Below are 21973 nucleotides of genomic sequence, written 5' to 3'. Positions count from 1 at the left end.
CATGAAGAGGATGTACAATCATATATATGCAACAAAAAATACTAGAGCAACACCGAAAAAGAAAGGGTTAGCAACTAGATGCAACATACAGTATGCAAATTAATTAACTAGAGGTACGCAGGTCATCATACGCAAACTAACAAAGTAGCGTTACGCAAATTCGGCAGGGACCGTGGACATCACAAAGTTTCATCGCTACAAAAAGTATACAAGTTCAACCGACACATATCATCATCATCGGCATCATAAATCACTAGAAGTTCCATCCTTCCATATCATTGAGGATGGACCCTAGCTTCTTGAACGGCGTGAGGTCTAGACATTGCATGCCTATGCGAGTTCGAACGTCAGCTCGCGATATAGGGCCATGGTGGAACATCCCCTTCTCATCGACGACTTATTCATGATGATCGTCGCAATGTCGCTTTGGATGCGAAAGAATTCATCTCTAAGTTTATAATCCTCTTCTCCATGATATTCTAGCCACTTGTGGATATGATCATCATTTCTGCTTTTCATGCGAAGCTTTTGGTGATCCGTGTTGAACTAAATCATGAGATGGATGATGTAGAATCCATCCTTCTTGCTTGGTTTTGGGACATGGATGCAGCAGAAGTTAGTTTTATGCGTGAAACTCATCTTCTTGTTCCTTTGTTTCCTGATCTGCATGTGGCCACCTCTAATGCTGAAGCCTTATAGAGCATCATCTAGAATATTCATTATGTGGGTGTAGTCTTTTTTCTCGTAGTCTCTGGAAGGGTCAAAATACACGGCGTGGGAGACTTGCGGGTAAAGAACGATAAGGATGACGCGCCCGTTGCTGCGGGGAAAAGACACCTCAAATTATTCCCCATATGAGAGAGAAGGAATAATTGAAATGTACGAAAGGGTTGTCCGGAACTGACTTACTTTGGATGATAAGGCACGAGGACAATTTCCCGGTCCTTATTCTATACCATGAAGTTTTGGAGGTTCTCCCTAGTAGTTTCACGCTCAAAGTCGCCGAGACTCAAGAAAGACTCGTGCATGTAGTACGGATCCGCCACACAGATTTGCGAGACTTCTTCACTCTTCATGACGGAGCTCATATGTAGCGCAAAAAGGCGGACGATTGTAAAATCGAGCCACCTTGTCAGAAACATCTCAAAGATATGGTCAAACTGCAGGAAGAACACCTCCTCGGGCCGTGTGCCGACGTAGCACTTCCCCTCAGGCACACGAGCCACGTATGTCGGATATCCTGGATCCTTTGAGGCTAGTAGGCTTTTCTCAGTCGACAGCACATGATCGTGCAGTCTCCTAAGATCCCCTGATAGTGCCTCCAGCGGTTTCGGAGGTAGCATCGGCTCGCCCGTGAGATGGAACATGGCCGCACCTTTCACGGGGACACGCTCTTCAGAATGCATCGTCTGGCTGCTTTGTGCTCTGGCTTGTTTGGAGGCAGTTATCTTCCCCGATCTCTTCCTCTCCTTTTTCTTGCAAGGCTTCACACTACCATCAAATCCTCTGCACCTCGCATAAAACTTCTTTCTATCAGTCCAAATAGTCTTGGCATCAAACTCATGTTTCACTACATAAGTCTTGAAACACATCCTAAACTCCTTCATGCTTGGGAACAACTTGTCTACTTCAATGACAGGGTTTTCTTTGTCATACACATGCACCAGCTCATCATCATGTGCATCATCTACTTCATCTGCAGCTTGTTCCATCAACTGTCCATCTACTTCTTCATCAGCATTAGCAGGCAAACTAGATTCACCCCTTTCCTGCTTATCTCTGTCATCGACTGGAATGCCAAAAAGTTTGGCCATCTCAATGTCAGGCATTGGTGCAATGACCAAATCAGTAGGCTCATCTACTTCAACTACATTCCAATCAACAGTTGCTGCAGTTTCAGTTCCAGTCACCTGTCCCTCTTCAGCTATTACTGTAAGTTCAGTACACATGGGAATCAATGGCCTCTGTGTAGCCCAATCATCATCTACCATCTGCGCAGCCAATTGTGATGGCACATATCCAACCTTCGAAAAAATGTTCAGATCAACGAGCTCAGCAAAAAAATTAGCCCGTTTGCTTGTCCAGCCATTTTGCCGATCGATTTCTTCAACAATCTTTTCACCATCTTCTATTCTCACATACTCTCCTTTCCAATCATCAAACCTCAACAGTGATACTTCTTTCTCTGGACCCCAAACAACATTTTCCCCAATTTTTTCCACCCATTTCTTCACTGCCGTCTCTCCCATGTTCTGTAGAACTTGTGGATCAATCTCTGTAAACTCAACCTCCCATTTAACAATTGTGTCTCTCTCAATGTTCTGTATGCTACCATCAACTATTTTTGCCTTTGATGGAAAGAAATTAACTGTCAATTCGAAGGTCCGAGCGGCAGCATCCCCTCTGTCAGTGGCGGACAGTGTGAGCCCGTGAGAAAAAGGGGGGAAAGCAGACGAGGCCACCCCCTAATTGCAGGCAAAATTGGATCGGGGAGAGGCGCATAACCTATTCGAAGTTGAATCTGGCGGCTCCATCTCAGTATGCCCACGGGCTCCCCTCACAACCTATCGATTCCGCAAGCGAAAACAGAGGAAACGAGTTGAGATCTATGGGTCCGAGAGAGGAACGGGAGGGCGACTAGGGTTTGAATTCACTCACCATTTTCTGAGGACGAAGGCTCCGCCGCCGTTGAGAACGAGGGCTCCGCCGTCGCCACCGAGAACGCAAGATCCGCCGCCACCGGAGAAGAAGGGGGGGGGCAGAGTGGCGGGCCCAGCACGGTCGGGCGGCAGGGCACGATCAGATGTTTTGACGAACAATTAAGTTGGACCCACATGTCCTAACATAAACGGGTGGGCTTGGTTGACGACCAATTTAACCACATTTAACAGCCATGTCGTGCGTGGGCTATTTACCTGCTCAAAATTGTTGCACCACAGCCATTCCCTCGAACAACGTCGCACTCTTGCCAATTCACCTCAAATGTGTCGCACAGGAGCTATTGGCCCAAATATCACAAATAAACGAGGGGCCGGGAGTGAGGCTGGACTACAGCTGTTCACATGCATGCATGCATGCATGCATAACTTTCTTCTGAAATCAATTAATTTGGAAGCTGGCTACTATTTGATTCGGCTGTGAATTTCTAAAAGCAGCTGTGAAAAATCTACTGTGGAAAAACAGCTATGGAAAATTTGATGTGAATAAGATGTAGGTCATTTGGCAAACCAGCTGATACAGCTATTTTAGATTTTGGCCCACGGCGGAATCAGATTTTGGAAAGCACGTCATGGGCTGCTTCTGCTTTTGGTTTAGATTTTGACAGTGGATTTCTAGAATCGGATTCTCTTGGGTTCGCCTTTAGTTCAGATTCTGCTGCGCGGCAGCGGAATCCGTCGATAAAAACTGAACCAAACAGGGCCATGTGCTCGGGTCAACGTGCTAGTTGAGAGCCATTTTCCCTTTTTTTTAGATCGTGTGACCAAATTACAAGTCCAGTGTATCTATGATTGAGCTGCGTCTTCGTAGGATAAGGTTGAACTGGCTCGTCGCCAGACTGGATCTGGTCAAGTCAGACATGGGTTTACCCGGGCGGCGACCAGTGTTGATTTATTGATTATTTGTGGTGGAACTGGCGCGTGCATGCATTTATGTTGCCGCGGGAAACCAGTGTTGGTTGGAAAACTTGCTTGGCAGGTCAGAGCAGATACATACGCAAGTCGGACTTCGCTGCCCGGATGGATTTAAAGGCGAGAGGGAGATATGTCTGATGTATGCATGAATTCTCTACCATGCAACATGGATTAGTGTATTTTAAGTGTGTTTCAAATAATTGCTTCCACGTCATCATCTATTATATCTAAATAGGAGACCCCACTACTTGATTTCTCTGCGTTCTCATGCACCCACGTCATCATAATTATTTTTGGCCATTTGATTCATCACGGATGGCTCAGATCTGCAGCTCAAATTGATCCCGATGCTTCACGCGGTTACGCCCCTTGGGTTGACTCCTCCTTCCTCGACCCCAGCTAAGCGGAAGCGCGCAGAAGCGAACCGTCGTCCTCGAGTGGAAACGTCCGTGCAGAATGAATCCCTCGCCGTCTCCCATTCCCCATCCCTTTCTCTCCCTAACGACACAAAACCCCATGCGGAAATGGACGCAGAAGAACGCAGCTTCATCTAGGGTTAGCGGCCACCGTCGGGAGTAGAACCGACAGCTACGGCGGCAATGGCGCGGCAAGATTGCAAGGCGGTCGATCTAGAGGATGGGTGGAGCCGCAGTTCAGCCGCATCAACAAGCTCATCAACATCCTTGAGGGCGGAGCCGCAGTTCAGCTCTGAGTACTCGAGATTCTCTACAGGCAAGTCGCCTCTCTCCCCCCTCCCTCCGGCCATGCCTAGGCTGGCCCGATTGGATCTGATCTAGGGTTTGCAGACGCCCCCTGTTTGTCTTTTTTTGCGGCGCAACATGATATACAAACAGCACCACGAGCTCTTCATTTTCTTCCTTAAATTTGACAAGCCAAAGAGAGGCCACCCTTCGATTCTATCTTTTGGGCCACCCGCTTTTGTTTATTTAGCAACGGAGGGAGTATCTGATTACCAATTAGGAAAGCCTCTGCTGCTGCTATGATATATGTATGGGGATTATCTGTATGCTATGATCGCCCAAGTTTCAATTAGTTTTTTCGCAGGGCCTTCAAACATCGAAGTTTCCATCTGGAGGCTGCATTGAGTGGCAGCGATCTGAATGACTCCCAGCCCACGAAGCTGCATGGTTGCTAAGTTTGACATGACTGAATGCCCGATGGTTTCTTTTCTGCATATGTTTTTCTTGATATATTATTGTTGGTGCATAATTTATAGATTTTTTTGATCTTGCGGCAAATACTCAATGTTCGATATGTAGATTATTGGAACGTCTAGGAACTGCTCGATATGACAGCTTACATAAGAAGGTACGTAATGAATTTGTGTAGGATGAACAATTCTTGATGGTTTAAGCAGCGACAGTGTCCAATAACATGTTGGACCAACTATGATTTTGAGGTTTGTGCCAAGATAATATGATTTCTGTTCTCTGTCAATTTGTTAGTGATATTATCTCATGAAAACTCTTGCCTATTAGGCCTAATACACAATTTTGTCATTTGTTACACTGTTAAAGTAGAACGAAACTTCTTGCAAAAGAATCATTTTTCCATGTGCTATCTTCTGAATACACTACTAAGCGAGTTGAATCTAAGTTTTCCCCTCCTAATTTTGTGGTTGTATCTCTTCTCTCCTATACCCATCTCTCAATTTTTATCCATTCCCTTTTTGTTCCATTTTTATCTGACATTTTTATTTGATAATTTTCACTTCTAGAGAAAAACCTTGAAGCAAGGGTGCAGGTATACCTGAGCATGTATGTTAACCAAGATCTACATATAATCTTTCGAGCTAGCAAAAAATTCATATGTTTCTTTGTTTTATAGAGTTATATCTGATGTTATATTGATATGAAGATGCCAAATTATGAATTTAGTTCGCCATGTTTGCCAGACATGAAAAAACTACGGGGTTTGAATTTCAGTTACTAAAAATTACCAGCTGTTAATTTGTGTTTCATCTAACATTTCATGCAGACGTGTTTAGAAAAAGTAATGCTATCCCACATCAATGTCCCGCAGCAACGCGCGGGGCATCATCTAGTTCATAAGAAAAGGCTCACCACAACATGCAAATATGCATAGGGTAAAAATCACTTCAACATGCAAACATACACTAGAATTTCCATTCTACTATGCTACATATTTTACAACTATACAATAATAAAACAGAATAAATTATATATATTTCAGTTTTAATTCTTTTATTTTACTTCAAATATTCATGTTCCATATAATAAATCACAATGAAATGTATTGCTAAACATTCCGCAATAACGTGCAAGGTATCACCTAGCTAGTTTTTTACAAGAGGCATCCCATGTCCCTCCACCCTTTCCTCCTTCCGCCACTGAGGGCGACCTTTCTTGCCGAGAAGAAAGATTTATTTTTCCATTTTTCCTTTGACACAGAGGGGGGAAAGTTGCCTTATCCGTTACGACATCTGTCTAGGTTTACTAGTCCCTATTGTTGGATTCATATTGGAATGTAGTCTCCAGTGATACCATTATTTTGCAGCATATGACTTATATTTTATTAGTGAAAATCATATTCAAAATATAACCCAAAATGCAATAGGACTATAAACTAAGATGCAGGTAGTAATTAAAAAACTGGACAAACTTTTTTTCCAGCAAGAAGAATACTTCCCGTCCATAATGGCAGACTTGCTTGTCTATGGGTCAGAATTATCAACTTGTTGCCGGACCACATGATACTGGCTTATTAATTAGTTGTGCCTTAATGTGCAACTTGCCGAGGTAGCTAGGTAGTACTCCCCGTCTGAAAATACTTCTCAGAAAAATTGATATATATATATATATATATATATATATATATATATATATTGTTAATATTCATCATCTAGGGTGCAGAATAAGTTATTCTTCACCCGAGGTAATCTTACGATCATTTCATAATTAAATTACGTTTCGAATTCAAATATTTACATTCCAATTGATTCACTACGTAAAATTTGATATAAGAAAATAAAAATATAGGTTATAAGACAAGAAAATTTGCAGTTTATGTGTATTTTAGACTATGTTTTTATGTTTGTAATTTTACATAACATAAAATATTTTTTACGGCGATTATATATTTTCTTACGGTTCCTTTTTGCGTCGGAAATAAGAGAAAACTTACGGATCATAAAATTACGGTGCATTGATGGTAAAATAGAGGGGGGTGAAGAATAACTATTCCTCACCCAGGGTGACGAATAGCGCGACCCTATATATAATATATATATATATATATATATAGTATGTATTTTAATTCTAGATACATTCATTTTAATTCATTTCTGCAGTAAGTAATTTTGGACGGAGGGAGTACTAGTCGTTAATTAATCTGATATCTTTCTTCTGCGGGGATTTTTCTGTATGAATTAAAATGCACATGGAACAAGTGGGGCCTCATGATTGCAAAAAGAAAAGAGAAAAACTTGTCAGTTACTCTCCCTTGTCGAGTACTAAGTGTTGACGTTATTTTTGTCATACCCAAAAAGGAAGGGGCTCGCACCCACTATTTCATGTCACGAAACAACATATGTCCTGTTGGAAGTATAAGCACTTCAGCGATTGATTTAATCCCTAACCAAATCATGAGCAAGGCAAATACGGTATGAGGCTCATTTTTTTTTGAAAGGGGAATATATTAATATCAAGTAGATATCAATTACACCCAGTCTCTGCAACAACAAGATGCCTAAAAACATTCATGATGCACACAACGGACAAAGAAAAAATATGGAAAAAGATCCCGCCATGGTGATCAATCACCCACAGTAGCAGCACCCTAACCACCACCAAAGACAGCACCCGGACAATGAATAAGGTTCTCCAAAAGCAATGCCTCCAGAAAGGAAACGAAGCACAAGCGTTGTCGTTGCCCGTTCAAAGATTTTAGATTTTCACCCTGGAGAAAGATCGGATCCCCAAAACAATGCCTTCAACAAGGCCACTGCCAAGCACAACCAGTAAAGGACAGACCTTGGGTTTTCACCCTGAAAATTCCGACTCGGTACTCAGAGGAGCACCACTAACAAATAAGTCCTCCAATGCTGCCAACCCCGCTTACGGAGGCTACTACTGCAAGTCACTTACCACCAGGCCCACTGGAACTCGTGTCGTGTCTGGACGGGAACATACCCCGCAAGGCAAGTCTGAACAACTGCCTGTAAAGTAAAGTCTTCATCGCATCCAAGACCACGCCTTCGCCACTTGCAAGTCCTTCAATCACGCCATGGTATTCTCCGCATGTGCTGATCTCTTGAAAATCTTGATGCAGACATGTCCCAAGGTGTCAACAAACACAGAGCTTCGCGACACCCTGGTGAAGCTGGTTATGCTGATATTATACGGGTGTGCACGACCGGCCCCTATCCAATTGAGGTGTCCAAAGAGCGCCATATGTGTCAGTCCTTGTTTTCATTCGAAGGAGAAGTCTGAAACTCGCCGATGGCCAGATTGAAGATCCTAGGTTCTCAATTGCACAAGCTTGTAAGCAACGAGACCGAGCAAGACTGAACAAGCAGTACTAGGGAAAAGGCTAGCAGCAGCGCGGGTTTTAGGTGTATCAGTAGCGCGGGGACCGGCGCTACTAATAAGGCGCTACAGCTAACACGTAGCAGTAGTGCGTGCTCACCAGCGCTACTGCTATATAAGTGTAGCAGCAGCGCGCTTAATGGAAGCTCGCTACTGCTAATAGCTATAGCGCGCTTCTCCTGTGCGCGCTACTGCTACTACCGCGCTGCTGCTAACTTTTCTCCGCTCGCTACTGCTAATTTTAGTAGATTTTTGTTTTTTTCGGCATATTTGTTTTGTATTTCAACAGGCTTTATAGAAAAATCTTTAGCACATACAATTGTCATCATGATACACATACAAATGTCTGTGAGACCACAAATGTAATCAGAGCATATACATACAAATAGTCTCGTCATAATCATCATCCAACACAAAGTGGTATCTTGTCATCATCTCGAAAATAGCGATACATGCAAGTCTCGAATACTTGCAACTACAATGTCATCCATCTAAACAAAGGTATACGTGAGAAGAGCTATCCCTATGAGTGAGAGCGGAACTATGCAGTACATGAGGTGGCGGTTACGAGTCCTCTCTCGCGCTAGCTTGAACCTCAAGTAACTAGCTTCTCCTTCTTGTCTGCTTTTGAAGTCTTTATGGCTAGCACCCAAGAACCCATTCACTTACACCTGACACTAATGCCACTCGTTGTACACCCCCGGAACCTTCCCTTTGTACACGACATAGCACTTCCATCTCGCCATCAAGAAACTAGGTACCTGTTAGAGATGCATGTTCATGAAGAGGATGTACAATCATATATATGCAACAAAAAATACTAGAGCAACACCGAAAAAGAAAGGGTTAGCAACTAGATGCAACATACAGTATGCAAATTAATTAACTAGAGGTACGCAGGTCATCATACGCAAACTAACAAAGTAGCGTTACGCAAATTCGGCAGGGACCGTGGACATCACAAAGTTTCATCGCTACAAAAAGTATACAAGTTCAACCGACACATATCATCATCATCGGCATCATAAATCACTAGAAGTTCCATCCTTCCATATCATTGAGGATGGACCCTAGCTTCTTGAACGGCGTGAGGTCTAGACATTGCATGCCTATGCGAGTTCGAACGTCAGCTCGCGATATAGGGCCATGGTGGAACATCCCCTTCTCATCGACGACTTATTCATGATGATCGTCGCAATGTCGCTTTGGATGCGAAAGAATTCATCTCTAAGTTTATAATCCTCTTCTCCATGATATTCTAGCCACTTGTGGATATGATCATCATTTCTGCTTTTCATGCGAAGCTTTTGGTGATCCGTGTTGAACTAAATCATGAGATGGATGATGTAGAATCCATCCTTCTTGCTTGGTTTTGGGACATGGATGCAGCAGAAGTTAGTTTTATGCGTGAAACTCATCTTCTTGTTCCTTTGTTTCCTGATCTGCATGTGGCCACCTCTAATGCTGAAGCCTTATAGAGCATCATCTAGAATATTCATTATGTGGGTGTAGTCTTTTTTCTCGTAGTCTCTGGAAGGGTCAAAATACACGGCGTGGGAGACTTGCGGGTAAAGAACGATAAGGATGACGCGCCCGTTGCTGCGGGGAAAAGACACCTCAAATTATTCCCCATATGAGAGAGAAGGAATAATTGAAATGTACGAAAGGGTTGTCCGGAACTGACTTACTTTGGATGATAAGGCACGAGGACAATTTCCCGGTCCTTATTCTATACCATGAAGTTTTGGAGGTTCTCCCTAGTAGTTTCACGCTCAAAGTCGCCGAGACTCAAGAAAGACTCGTGCATGTAGTACGGATCCGCCACACAGATTTGCGAGACTTCTTCACTCTTCATGACGGAGCTCATATGTAGCGCAAAAAGGCGGACGATTGTAAAATCGAGCCACCTTGTCAGAAACATCTCAAAGATATGGTCAAACTGCAGGAAGAACACCTCCTCGGGCCGTGTGCCGACGTAGCACTTCCCCTCAGGCACACGAGCCACGTATGTCGGATATCCTGGATCCTTTGAGGCTAGTAGGCTTTTCTCAGTCGACAGCACATGATCGTGCAGTCTCCTAAGATCCCCTGATAGTGCCTCCAGCGGTTTCGGAGGTAGCATCGGCTCGCCCGTGAGATGGAACATGGCCGCACCTTTCACGGGGACACGCTCTTCAGAATGCATCGTCTGGCTGCTTTGTGCTCTGGCTTGTTTGGAGGCAGTTATCTTCCCCGATCTCTTCCTCTCCTTTTTCTTGGGCACACCTTCCAGACCCTTCCTTAACCCCGGCCCCAAGGTTCCTGGGCTAAGCACTGTACGACCCCCGGATTGTTGAGCCTGTGTTGAGGCGACATCTTCAGGCGTGTCCTGTGAGGAATTCATGAAGAGAGACTTTTTGCAATCCTTCCAACGACCTTCCTGCCCGGGCATATCATCCATATCCTCATTAGCATGCTGATAGCCCGATTCGTCATATGGTTGACTCATCAGATCTATGTCACAGTCATACTCGTTTGTATTGAGGAAACCCATAGGGTCGACCTCCGTCTCATCATCCATCTGTTCTACAGGACTGATTACATCAGCCAGTACTATTGCACCCCCTTCATCACGTCATCCGCCGCTCTCACTCGGCACTACAGGAGCGGGTAATTGCGTAGGCGGGGTGGTGGTCTCCGCACATGCTTGTTGATGTGTGGTTATTGGTGTGCTCTCGGCCGGCTCCAGAAGAATAAGATTCTTCGGCCATAGCAGCACCCAACCCTTGCAGTTTCCAATCCGTGGCGGGGTCTCATCGTCCTCTCCCACGGGATATACCAGAGGAGGCAAATGCTCGTGCCCCGATTTCACACTGGACAAGTTAACCTTAAAGTGCCCAGCGGGGATCGGCTGGTTGTGGAACGTGGGTTGCATGGGGTTCATTATCATCCCCTTTCCCACGTCCACCTTCTGGCCTTTGATCAAGTAGAGTATGGTGCACGGGGTTTCTTCGCCCTGCAAACACATATGTCTGTGGTGTAAAACATCCGAAAGGCAACAAAAATGGAATTATATATATATATATGTTGGTGCGACATGTAATTACCGTGACGGCGTCGAGCTCAGCCAAAGACTAAGGCCCACCTAGCGCGCTAGAGACTGAGGACGGGCTGCTATGAGCGGGAGCGACCACGAGAGGAGGCCCGGTTGCGTGAGAAAGTGATGGTGCGGTGTTGTTGTTGTTCATGGAATTGCTCCCGAAGAAACTGGGCATCAGGAAATCATGTATCGTCTTGTCTGGATTTTCCTTCGTCTAGTTGATGATAGCTGGAACCAAGTTAGTAGCGAAATCATTTCTGCAGGCAGTTACAGCTGCATTGACTGCCTGCTGTAGCAACTCATTTTTCTCCTCGGCTGTTTTTTCCGCGTCCTCAGCTGCATTTTTCTCGACCGCAAGCTTCACCTTTGCGTCGATGTCCGCCTGACTAAACTTATTTTTCTGCTTCTTGGCTTTCGGGCCCTCGTTGTAAAACACCTTCCACGTGGCGTCGTCTTCAGCGCCGTGCACACGACCATATTGCGGCCGCTGGCCCAAAGGGAGTCCCTTAAGTTCGTTCAAGGCCCGGTTGAGAGGGGTGTCCCACTTGGGCCTCATCGGAGAAGTAGGGCTTTCGGCTGCAAGCTGGTGATGCTTCTCCAGTAGTCTAATCAATTTCCTCGTAATCTGGTCTGTGTAAAAAATTTCTCCTTGTCCCACTTGTAGCGGGCCCTGATGAAGTCATGCTCCAAGGGGTTGGTGAACCACGGCTTCACGTTCCGCGTCCTCCTTATCCCATATGGGCCTTTTACCGAGGTAGCCACGGCTTCCGAGGCGATGCTTCCCCGTGTTCCTTTGCTGAAGGCTCTTAAATTTCACAGCCTTAGCCTTGGCTGCCTCGGTAGTGCAAGTGTCCTTGAACTTTTCGAACTCCTCTTCCGTAAGTGTCGGATTTTCCTCTAGAATCTTGGACAGGGGTTCGTCAGCCTCAATAGCTCGTTTCACCCTCCCTTTCCAGGAGGCCAAATCATTGCTAAACATGCCCATGGCGTGATTCTTAATCTTTTTCATCTTCGGATCATCCCACGGTTGTTCTATGTTATCATCCTGGTCGGGAAACTTGAATCTCTTGTGCAACTTCGTTAGGAGCAACTGCGTCAAATGTTCTTTACTCCTTAAGTCATCGTCGTTGATGCTCGCACATTCCCGTAGGATGCATCCTAATTGGTTCCCATAGCACTTGCGAGGTTCTTCCGGCTCTAATGGCTCAAACTTGCCAGGTGCCATCTTTGTGATCACAAGTCATCCAATCCCTAGTTTGTTAGGTTTTCGTATCCTCTGCTTCTTGTGCTTCCTCTTTTCGGTAGCGGCATCGGCGCCGGTACCTTCCACGTCGGTATCTTCCCCGCCGGTACCTTCCCCGCCGGTCTCGGCGCCGCCATCGGTGCCGGCGCCGTCGGTGTCGATGTCGGCGTCAATACCATCATCGAGGCCGACCTGCAAACCTTGCTTAGCATTCAAATAGTCGAGGTACTCTTGTTCACCCTCATAATCCATCTCGTCTGCATCTTGGTCAGAAGGCTCCACTACAAGAAATATGTCAACTTATGACCTTCTGTCAGTGACCCTCGAAGAATTGGCTATAATTTATGACCGTTTTAGACCAATTGGTCAAAAGCTGTTCAGGGGGCTTCAAACCCTAAACCATTGCGACCATTTTGGTCAGAAAGGTCGTAATTTCCTTACACGAAATGGTCACAAAGCAAACAGTGCTAGTCCGCTGCCTTATTTCTAGTTGGTAATGACCAATATAGATGGTCATAGCCTTGTAGATTGTGGTGGGTTGTGATGACTAGGCGCCATCTCATCAGTTTTGCCTATGTGTCATGTCCATGTGGCAGTTTTTGCCCTAGGTTGTGAAGCAACCTATATTTCTATCATTCCCAAAATTCCCAAAAAAATCTCATAAATTCTTTGGGTCATATCTTCATCAAATATGTAAAAATCCTTCCTTGCCTAGTTCAAAACTAATTCAACAATATTCATTTTCCTATTATGTTCACAACAACACTTTATGAAGGAAGTGCTATTTATATATTCTTGATTGCCCTACAAATTTTTGGGCACTCTTTCCTATCCAAATCATTACCGCATGACAAAATTCAGCTCCATTTGCCTAGCAAATCTTCCTCGGCAAATTTCCAAAGTTTTTGTCCACCTAGAAGCATTGTGAAGGAAGTACCTTTTTTATATCTCTAAATGACAAGAAATTTATACAGTTTCTTCATATGCCCAAATTATCACCCTCCTCCAAATTGCAGCTCAGTCAAATCATCTATGTGAGCCCAGGTTCAATTTATATTTTATGGCCAAATTGGCACGTTGCAAAGAAAGTGTTACATAGACCCCTCCTATTACCCTCAAACTTTTCGGGCACTCTTCCATACCAAAATCATTGTCACATGATAATATTCAGCTCAATTTTCCTAGTAAATCTTTCTCGAGAAATTTCCAAAGTTTCTACCTCGAGAGAAGCTTTGTGAAGTAAGTACTAGCTAGGCTTACCCAAATGATCTGAAAATTGACCAGCACATGACCATACCTAAGTAACTTACCTACACCAATTTTGAGCTCATTTCATTCATCCAATCTCTCTCACTAGTTTTCCCAAGTTTCTGTCCATAGAAGAGCATTGTGAAGGAAGTACTACTTTGGCATGTCCAAATGGTATCAATTTTATACAATGCTTTCCTATGCCCAAATAACCATCCTCCACAAAATTTCAGCTCAATCCATTCATTATTTTGAGCCCAGCTTCAACATTCATATTTTTGTCCAGCGTGGTACTTTGCAAAGCAAGTACCACCTAGGATCCTCCTTTTGAGCTAAAAATTTGTGAAGACATTCTCCTTAGTAGATGATCATCCTCAGCCAAAACTGGCGCCCATTGTCCATGTGCATTTCCCATACCGCTAATCAAACACTTGGCTGCTAATTCATGTTTGAGCATCGATCGGTCTTCTCGTGAGAATCTTATGTTGTAATTTTCTTCCTAGCACCAACCTGGGGAGTGCCCAACCCACTAGACATGCCTAAGCCGCCCAGAACACATGGCAACATTACGGTCACGCGGTGACCACGCGACGGGCATGCGAGTTTACGCGCTCTAGAATTGGGGCCCTCGGCCACCGCCCAAACCTCGACGTATCGCCACCAAACCATGTATTTATGATTAAATAGGTCCTTATGTAACTAGAAATGATTTTTGAAAAAAATAAATAGCAAACTATGAGGCAGCTGCAGTTCAAATTTGACCCGCTTCCACCTGAATCGACGAAAATTTGTCTTTTTCACGAGAGGTGGATCAAAACTTTTTACACCCAACCATTTTGTCAATTGTGCTTTGAATATGTCCTAGTATTTTAGAAAATTGATTTGGTCCAATTTTGCAACAATTATTTGGTAGTTCCTTCACAAAAAAACCTCCTTTCGGACACTCGGAAAATGAAAAATGGTTTTTCGTCCAAAGAAAATGAAAACTTCCTTAGGCAACATTGCTTGCCATTCCAATATGCACCCTTGTGCACAATATGAGATCATTTGAACAAACTATGCCAGGAATGTGGCCATAAGATTGATCATTTAGCTTGAAAGCCATGAATCTTCAGAGATGATAGCTCATTTCTGAGAACACTTTTTTAAAATAATTGCCGTATTACAAGTTTGTTATTTTTCTTGGGAACTTGGCCACATATAATGACACAATGCGAAGGTTTCCCAATTTTTTGATTTTTTTGAATTTTTTATGCCCGTTTCAAAATGCGGTCAAAACGGCGGGCTTGACCGTTCCTAGCTAGTGGTTGAATCTTGGAAAACTTTTGGTGTTTCTCTGACTAAATAGATACTTATGTACCTAGAAATGATTTTTTTAAAAATAAATAGCAAACTATGAGGCAGCTGCAGTTCAAATTTGACCCGCTTCCAGCTGAATCGGCGGAAATTTGTCTTTTTCACGAGAGGTGGATCAAAACTTTTTACACCCAACCATTTTGTCAATTGTGCATTAAATATGTCCTAGTATTTTAGAAAATTGATTTGTTCCAATTTTGCAACAATTATTTGGTAGTTCCTTCACAAAAAAACCTCTTTTCGGGCACTCGAAAAATGGAAAATGGTTTTTTCGTCCAACGAAAATGAAAACTTCCTTAGGCAACATTGTTTTCCATTCCAATATGCACCCTTGTGCACAATATGAGATCATTTGAACAAACTATGCCATGAATGTGGCCATAAGATTGATCATTTGGCTTGAAAGCCATTGATCTCCACACGTGATAACTCGTTTCTGAGAACACTTTTTTAAAATAATTGCCGTATTACAAGTTTGTTATTTTTCCCGGGAACTTGGCCACATATAATGACACAATGCGAAGGTTTCCCAATTTTTCGATTTTTTTGAATTTTTTATGCCTGTTTCAAAATGCGGTCAAAACGGCGGGTTTGACCGTTCCTAGCTAGTGGTTGAATCTTGGAAATTTTTTGATGTTTCTCTGATCAAATAGATACTTATGTATCTAGAAATGATTTTTGAAAAAATAAAGAGGAAACTACAAGGCAGGTACAGTTGAAATTTGACCCACTTCCTACTGAATCGGCGAGAATTTGTCTTTTTCACCGGAGGTGGATCAAGGCATTTGACACCTAACCATTTGGTCAATTGTGAATAAAATATGGCCTAGTATTTTATAAAATTGATTTGGTCCAATTTTGCAACAAATATACTGTAGGTCCTTCACAAGAAGAACTCAATTCGGGCACTTGGAAAATGGAAAATGAATTTTCTGTGTAAAGAAAATAAAAAGTCCCTTAGGCAACATTGTTTGCCATTCCAATATGCACCCTTGTGCATAATATGAGATCATTTGAACAAACTATGACATGAATGTGGCCATAAGATTGATCATTTGGCTTGAAAGCCATAAATCTTCATGCATGATAGCTCATTTCTGAGAACACTTTTTTAAAATAATTGCCGTATTACAAGTTTATTATTTTTCCTGGAAACTTGGTCACATATAATGACATAATGCAAAGGTTTTCCAAATTTTTGATTTTTTTGAATTTTTTATGCCGGTTTCAAAATGCGGTCAAAACGGCGAGTTTGACCGTTCCAAGCTAGTGGTTGAATCTTGGACAACTTTTGATGTTTCTCTGATTAAATAGATACTTATGTATCTAGAAATGATTTTTTGAAAAAATAAAGAGCAAACTATGAGGCAGCTGCAGTTCAAATTTGACCCGCTTCCTATTGAATCGGCGGGAATTTGTCTTTTTCACCAGAGGTGGATCAAGGCATTTTACACCAAACCATTTGGTCAATTGTGAATCAAATATGGCCTAGTATTTTATAAAATTGATTTGGTCCAATTTTGCAACAAATATACTATAGGTCCTTCACATAAAGAACTCAATTCGGGCACTCAGAAAATGGAAAATGAATTTTCCGTGGAAAGAAAATACAAAGTCCCTTAGGAAACATTGTTTGCCATTTCAATATGCACCCTTGTGCATAATATGAGATCATTTGAACAAACTATGCCATGAATGTGGCCATAAGATTGATCATTTGGCTTGAAAGCCATGAATCTTCACGCATGATAGCTCATTTCTGAGAACACTTTTTTAAAAGAATTGTCGTATTACAAGTTTATTAATTTTCCTGGTAACTTGATCACATATAATGACACAATGCGAAGGTTTTCCATTTTTTTGATTTTTTTTGAATTTTTTATGCCCGTTTCAAAATGCGGTCAAAACGGCGGGAATGACCGTTCCTAGCTAGTGGTTGAATCTTGGAATTTTTTTGATGTTTCTCTGATTAAATAGATACTTTTGTACCTAGAAATGATTTTTGGAAAAAATAAATAGAAAACTCTGAGGCAGCCGCAGTTCAAATTTGACCTGCTTCCAACCGAAACGGCGGAAATTTGTCTTTTTCACCAAAGGTGGATCAAAACTTTTGTCACCCAACCATTTTGTCAATTGTGCATTAAGTATGTTCAAATATTTTAGAAAATTGATTTGGTCCAATTTTGCAACAAATATATTGTAGGTCGTTCTCAAAAAACTCATTTTCGGCACTTGAAAAATGGAAAATGAATTTTTAATGAACCATGACCAATTTTTTAGTCAACTATGACCAATTTAAATGGTCATGACATCGTACCCGTGTGCTGCATTTTGATTGGTCTGTGGGCGTTTCACGCGGATCGTGGATCGAACACCGTCGGATGCTCGCGGATCCAACGGTAGCCCTCACCCCAAGCCCACCTAAGCCAAAACCCTAGTCCTTGTGGACATTTTCCAGCCACCCCCGCCTCCTTTCTTTCTCCCTCCCTCCCACGACCCCAACCCCTCCCTCCCGCGACCTCCTCTCCCCCGATCCCATTGGGCAACGCGACCTCCGCTCCACCAGCCCCACCAACGACCTCCTACCCCAACACCGGCGCGCGGCAGATCTCCCTCGTCTCCTCCTCCCATCAGATCCATCACCGCCGCTACCTCGTCATCTCCTCCTCCCTTCAGATCCATCCACCCGCTGCCGCCCCTTCTCCCCCGTCTCCTCCTCCCATCGGATCCATCGCCGCCGCCACCTCCTCTTCTCCTCCTCCCTTTAGATCCATCCACCCACTGCCGCCCCTTCTCCCCCAGACCAAGCAACCTCCTCTCCTCACGCAACGGAGACAACAGCACTGACGCCCAGCCACAACAGCGTCGCGGCTGGCTTGCTCGCAGGTGCGCGCGTGCGTGCTTCGATGTGCGGCGCTCCGTCGAGCTGGCCGGACCATGGCGCGCGCATGGCTTGCTTAGGGTTTGCGGTGGCAGCACAGCACGCCGTGTCTCCGTCCACCAGGACGGCAATGGCGCGAATCTCAGAGACCTCTCGGCCTCTCCCAGCCTCAAACGCTCACCCGTAGCCCTCCCCATGGCTAGGGCGGCGGCGCCTCAATCGTCAACACGGCTCCGGTGACATTGGCGGCTCCTCCCCGACATCTGCCGCGCCCCCACATGCGGCTCAGCCCCTGGATGGTGCTATTCCGCCCGGTGGCCATGGGGTACTCGAGCTCCATCCCCTCCTATCTCTCTCTCTCTCTCTCTTTCTCTTTCTCTCTCTCTAATTTCTGCTCTGTTCTTTGACTATAGGTATGCAGGAGGATGGATGGCGCCTGAGGAGGGGGTGCTCGACCATGGCTGCTTCTCGGGATGCATCAGCCATGGATCTTACTCTCTGGCCGTAGGTGAGCTCGTCCCCTCCTCCTCTCTGCTCGATTGATTTGCTAGTACTAGGATAGGCCATTGCTTCTTTGGTGTTAGAATTTGGCACTGAACCTCATGTGGGTTGGATTGATTTTGCACAAAGATCCTAACAGCATATCAGAATAGAATCATCTTTTTAGGTTCGCTGGAATGCATCAGTACAGCAAACCGAACACATCATGCATCACAACAAAGAGTCTAATAGAAGTTTTGCTCTACTCCTTGCTAGTTCTATAATTAGATGCATTTTGTAGATAAATTGTTGGCCATCTATGATGGATTTACAGTGCTAATTTGGTTGTATAGCCTTTCCGAGAACCGGCAAAGATACTTCAAACATTATTTCTATTACAATGGCTTCATTAATCTGGTCTCAAAATTCAGTTTAGTTGGTTCAGTGTTGTAGTTTAACTGATCTCATTTGCCCCATGCACTGTCTTATAATGATTTACAATTCACCGATATGCTCACAAATGGACAACATCAATGATATGCTCTCAAATTTGTTTTCCAAAATATTGACAGGAGCATTGCTCTTTCTGTTAGTAGAAAAGAGGAAGTTTAAATACAATTTCAGTACAGGGGCCAACCCCTAGCACCTTGGTACACAACCCAGATCATCAATGAGTATTCTGCTCACATTTTGACATGCATAAATGACCTGCTCTTAAATTGATAACATAAAGTTACGATCTCAGATAAATTTGAGTTCTAGATTCCTCACAAAATACAAATTCAGTTTCTAAAACTGAAACTTCACTTCAGGTTCTTGCTGCTCAGCTACTGCCTACTGCCTCCTTCATTGATTTAGAAGTTCAGTTTCTAAAACTGAAACTTCACTTCAGTATTTCTTGCTTGCATGTTTGCTTCTTCTTTAAAGGTTTGCGATTCGGATCAACTAAACTGAAAGTGAGATGCTGAGATGTGGATCACACTAGTACTATTTCAGTATTTCTTGCTTGCATGTTTGCTTCTTCTTTGTACTGAAGTAGGCGAGTTGATTTTCTGCTCTTAGTTTCTGTAGCAATTGGAGGAGGAGTTGGTGCCGAGAACTGGACCAGATGTGCTTTGATTCGTGATCTACAGCGCCCTTGATCTCAGGTGCGTGATCTACAGTGCCCTAGCTTGTTTGTTTTGACTAAATTTAGTTAGAACAAGCTAAGCTTCAGACTGCATATAAGAAAAGAATAAAAACAGACTCCTAAATTCAGTAAGAACAAGTTGAGTACTTGGTGTATATTCAACGCCCTTTGCTTGTTTGTTCTGACTAAATTCTGTTGCCTCGCATGACCATGAGCGGAGGCTGGAGCAGATCCGGAGGGCGTTCCAGGGCCTCGAGGGCTCCCACGTCTGTCCCTTCCAGGTCAAGCCTCGCTTTGCTATTTGTTTCTCCTGTAGTGTACATTACATTACTTGGTTTGCTGTTTGCAACGCTGCCTGCGTGCTATTGTCTAGTTTGCTGCTGCTTTTGGTGCTTCACTGAATTTCAGGATTGGGGTGTGTTTTCTAAATTTTCGTGCTTGTTATGGTGCAGTATGCTTCGACGGGAGCATCTGCGGAGAGGGTCAAGGAGTGGGTCTCAGAGCTGGCTCATCCACTTGGAGGTATGCACCTTGCTAAATCTTGGTGCAACTTATCATCAGATTTTCTTTGAAACTTGGCGTTGATTGGTCTAAAGATGAAACTATAGTACTATACACACGACATGCAGCAACCACTTATATCAAACAGTGGAACAGTGCTGATGTCCTGAATGGAACGACACGATATTTAGCATCGTTGATAAATCGTTTGTGTACTATCGTGTGTATAGTAGGGTTTAGATACTTGGAATTAATGTCTGCGTACATATATAACCGATTGGATTCTGTATGTATGCTTAGATGATTGTTTGGCTCTATATAATTGTTGACATGAATATCTTAACTTTCCAAACAAGTATAGGACTGTGCCTATGCATATAGATTATCCAAACAAAACTTAAAGTAAAAATTGAAGTATGAAATAAGCAATAAGTGTCTGATTTTTTTCTACATGTTAAGCGGAAAGTTGCAGCCAAGGCTTATATATTACAAAATATTGTCTCATATTTGAGCTTCTACCGTTGTTAGGGACATTGTAGTGTGATCTTCATGATTTTTTGCTTGAAGATGTACTGATTCATTAGTCAAGCAGAGACAGAAGTCATATTTTGTGTCTATTAAGTCACGTAAAAATCACATAACTTTATCAGTGCCTAACATTATATTTAAGCTATACTTTGTTGTAAGTTCTTGCTTATATTAGTGTCATTCATTTCTGTTCTAATTAATGTGGAACCGAGAATGAACATTTTTCTCTCTTTTTAGACTGCTAGATTGTACAAGTTGAACAATCTGCTCTAGTTTAAACAAGTTGGGATCCATCAGTACAATAGGACTTAGTTTACGTTTCATCTTGCTTGTAATCAATATCCTCACTTCTAATTTACCTCAAGTTTACCGTTTACCGAAAGTTTCAAATTAGAAGAAGTTTCAAATTCTTATGTTGGTTTATGTTCTCTTTGTAGGTTATGAGATGTGCTGCTGGAGACATGCCATTAGCAAACTGGAAGTGATGCAACCAAATCTAATCGGAAGCATGGCCTTCTTGTAGGTTTGCACATAAGTGGAACTTGTAGTGTATAAGTAGTCGCTGGAGCTGTGATGGTGATCTTTCTTTTGACTGGCTGTCGTTTGTTATAGATGACAATCTTTTAGTTGCTGCTTCAAATGATGTAACTGCAAGAAATGATGTATGATTGTATAGTGAAACAAATGTTGCTTTGATAGCAAAATTGAAAAAAACTGAATTGTTTATCTGTTGTCCAGTCCTTTGAATTTGTGGGCTGAAAATATTGATGGGCTAGAAGAGGCCTTAGCCCAAACAATATTGGACAAAAAAATGAAAGTAAAAACATCTTAAAAAATTTAAAAAATTAAATGGACCGCAGAAAGGCCGAGGCCCAGAAAAATGGAAGAAGCTCAGAAAACAAAAAAAGGCCAAATTGTTGGGCCAGGCCCATGTACTTAGCGAAAATTAACAATATATATATATATATTAAAAAGGCTGAATTAATGGGCTCGGCCCATCTAAAGCACCGAAATGGACCGGGCCGATTCTAATTTTTGACCTTTTCAATTGGTCGCAATTTTGCCACGTCAGATTGCCACGTCGGATCCGACATGGCCTGGGGAGAGAGCTAGCGACCAAAACAGAAGGTCATAGGATCAACGACCTTTTGTTAAAGGTCGCTATAGTCAGTTTACGACGCCCAGATTTTGACCTTATGTTTTTGGTCACAAAAAGGTCATAAATGGAAATTTGTGACCATTCAGTGACCAATAGTGGTGGTCATAAGTTGACATATTTCTTGTAGTGCTCAGTTTCTTCGTTGTTCGACATGTTTCCTATGATTAAG

This window comes from Triticum urartu, chromosome 1A (assembly GCF_056163025.1).
Source record: "Triticum urartu cultivar PI428250 chromosome 1A, HENAU_Tu73, whole genome shotgun sequence".
Classification (NCBI taxonomy): Eukaryota; Viridiplantae; Streptophyta; class Magnoliopsida; order Poales; family Poaceae; genus Triticum; species Triticum urartu.
Note: the sequence above shows the minus strand (reverse complement) of the source record.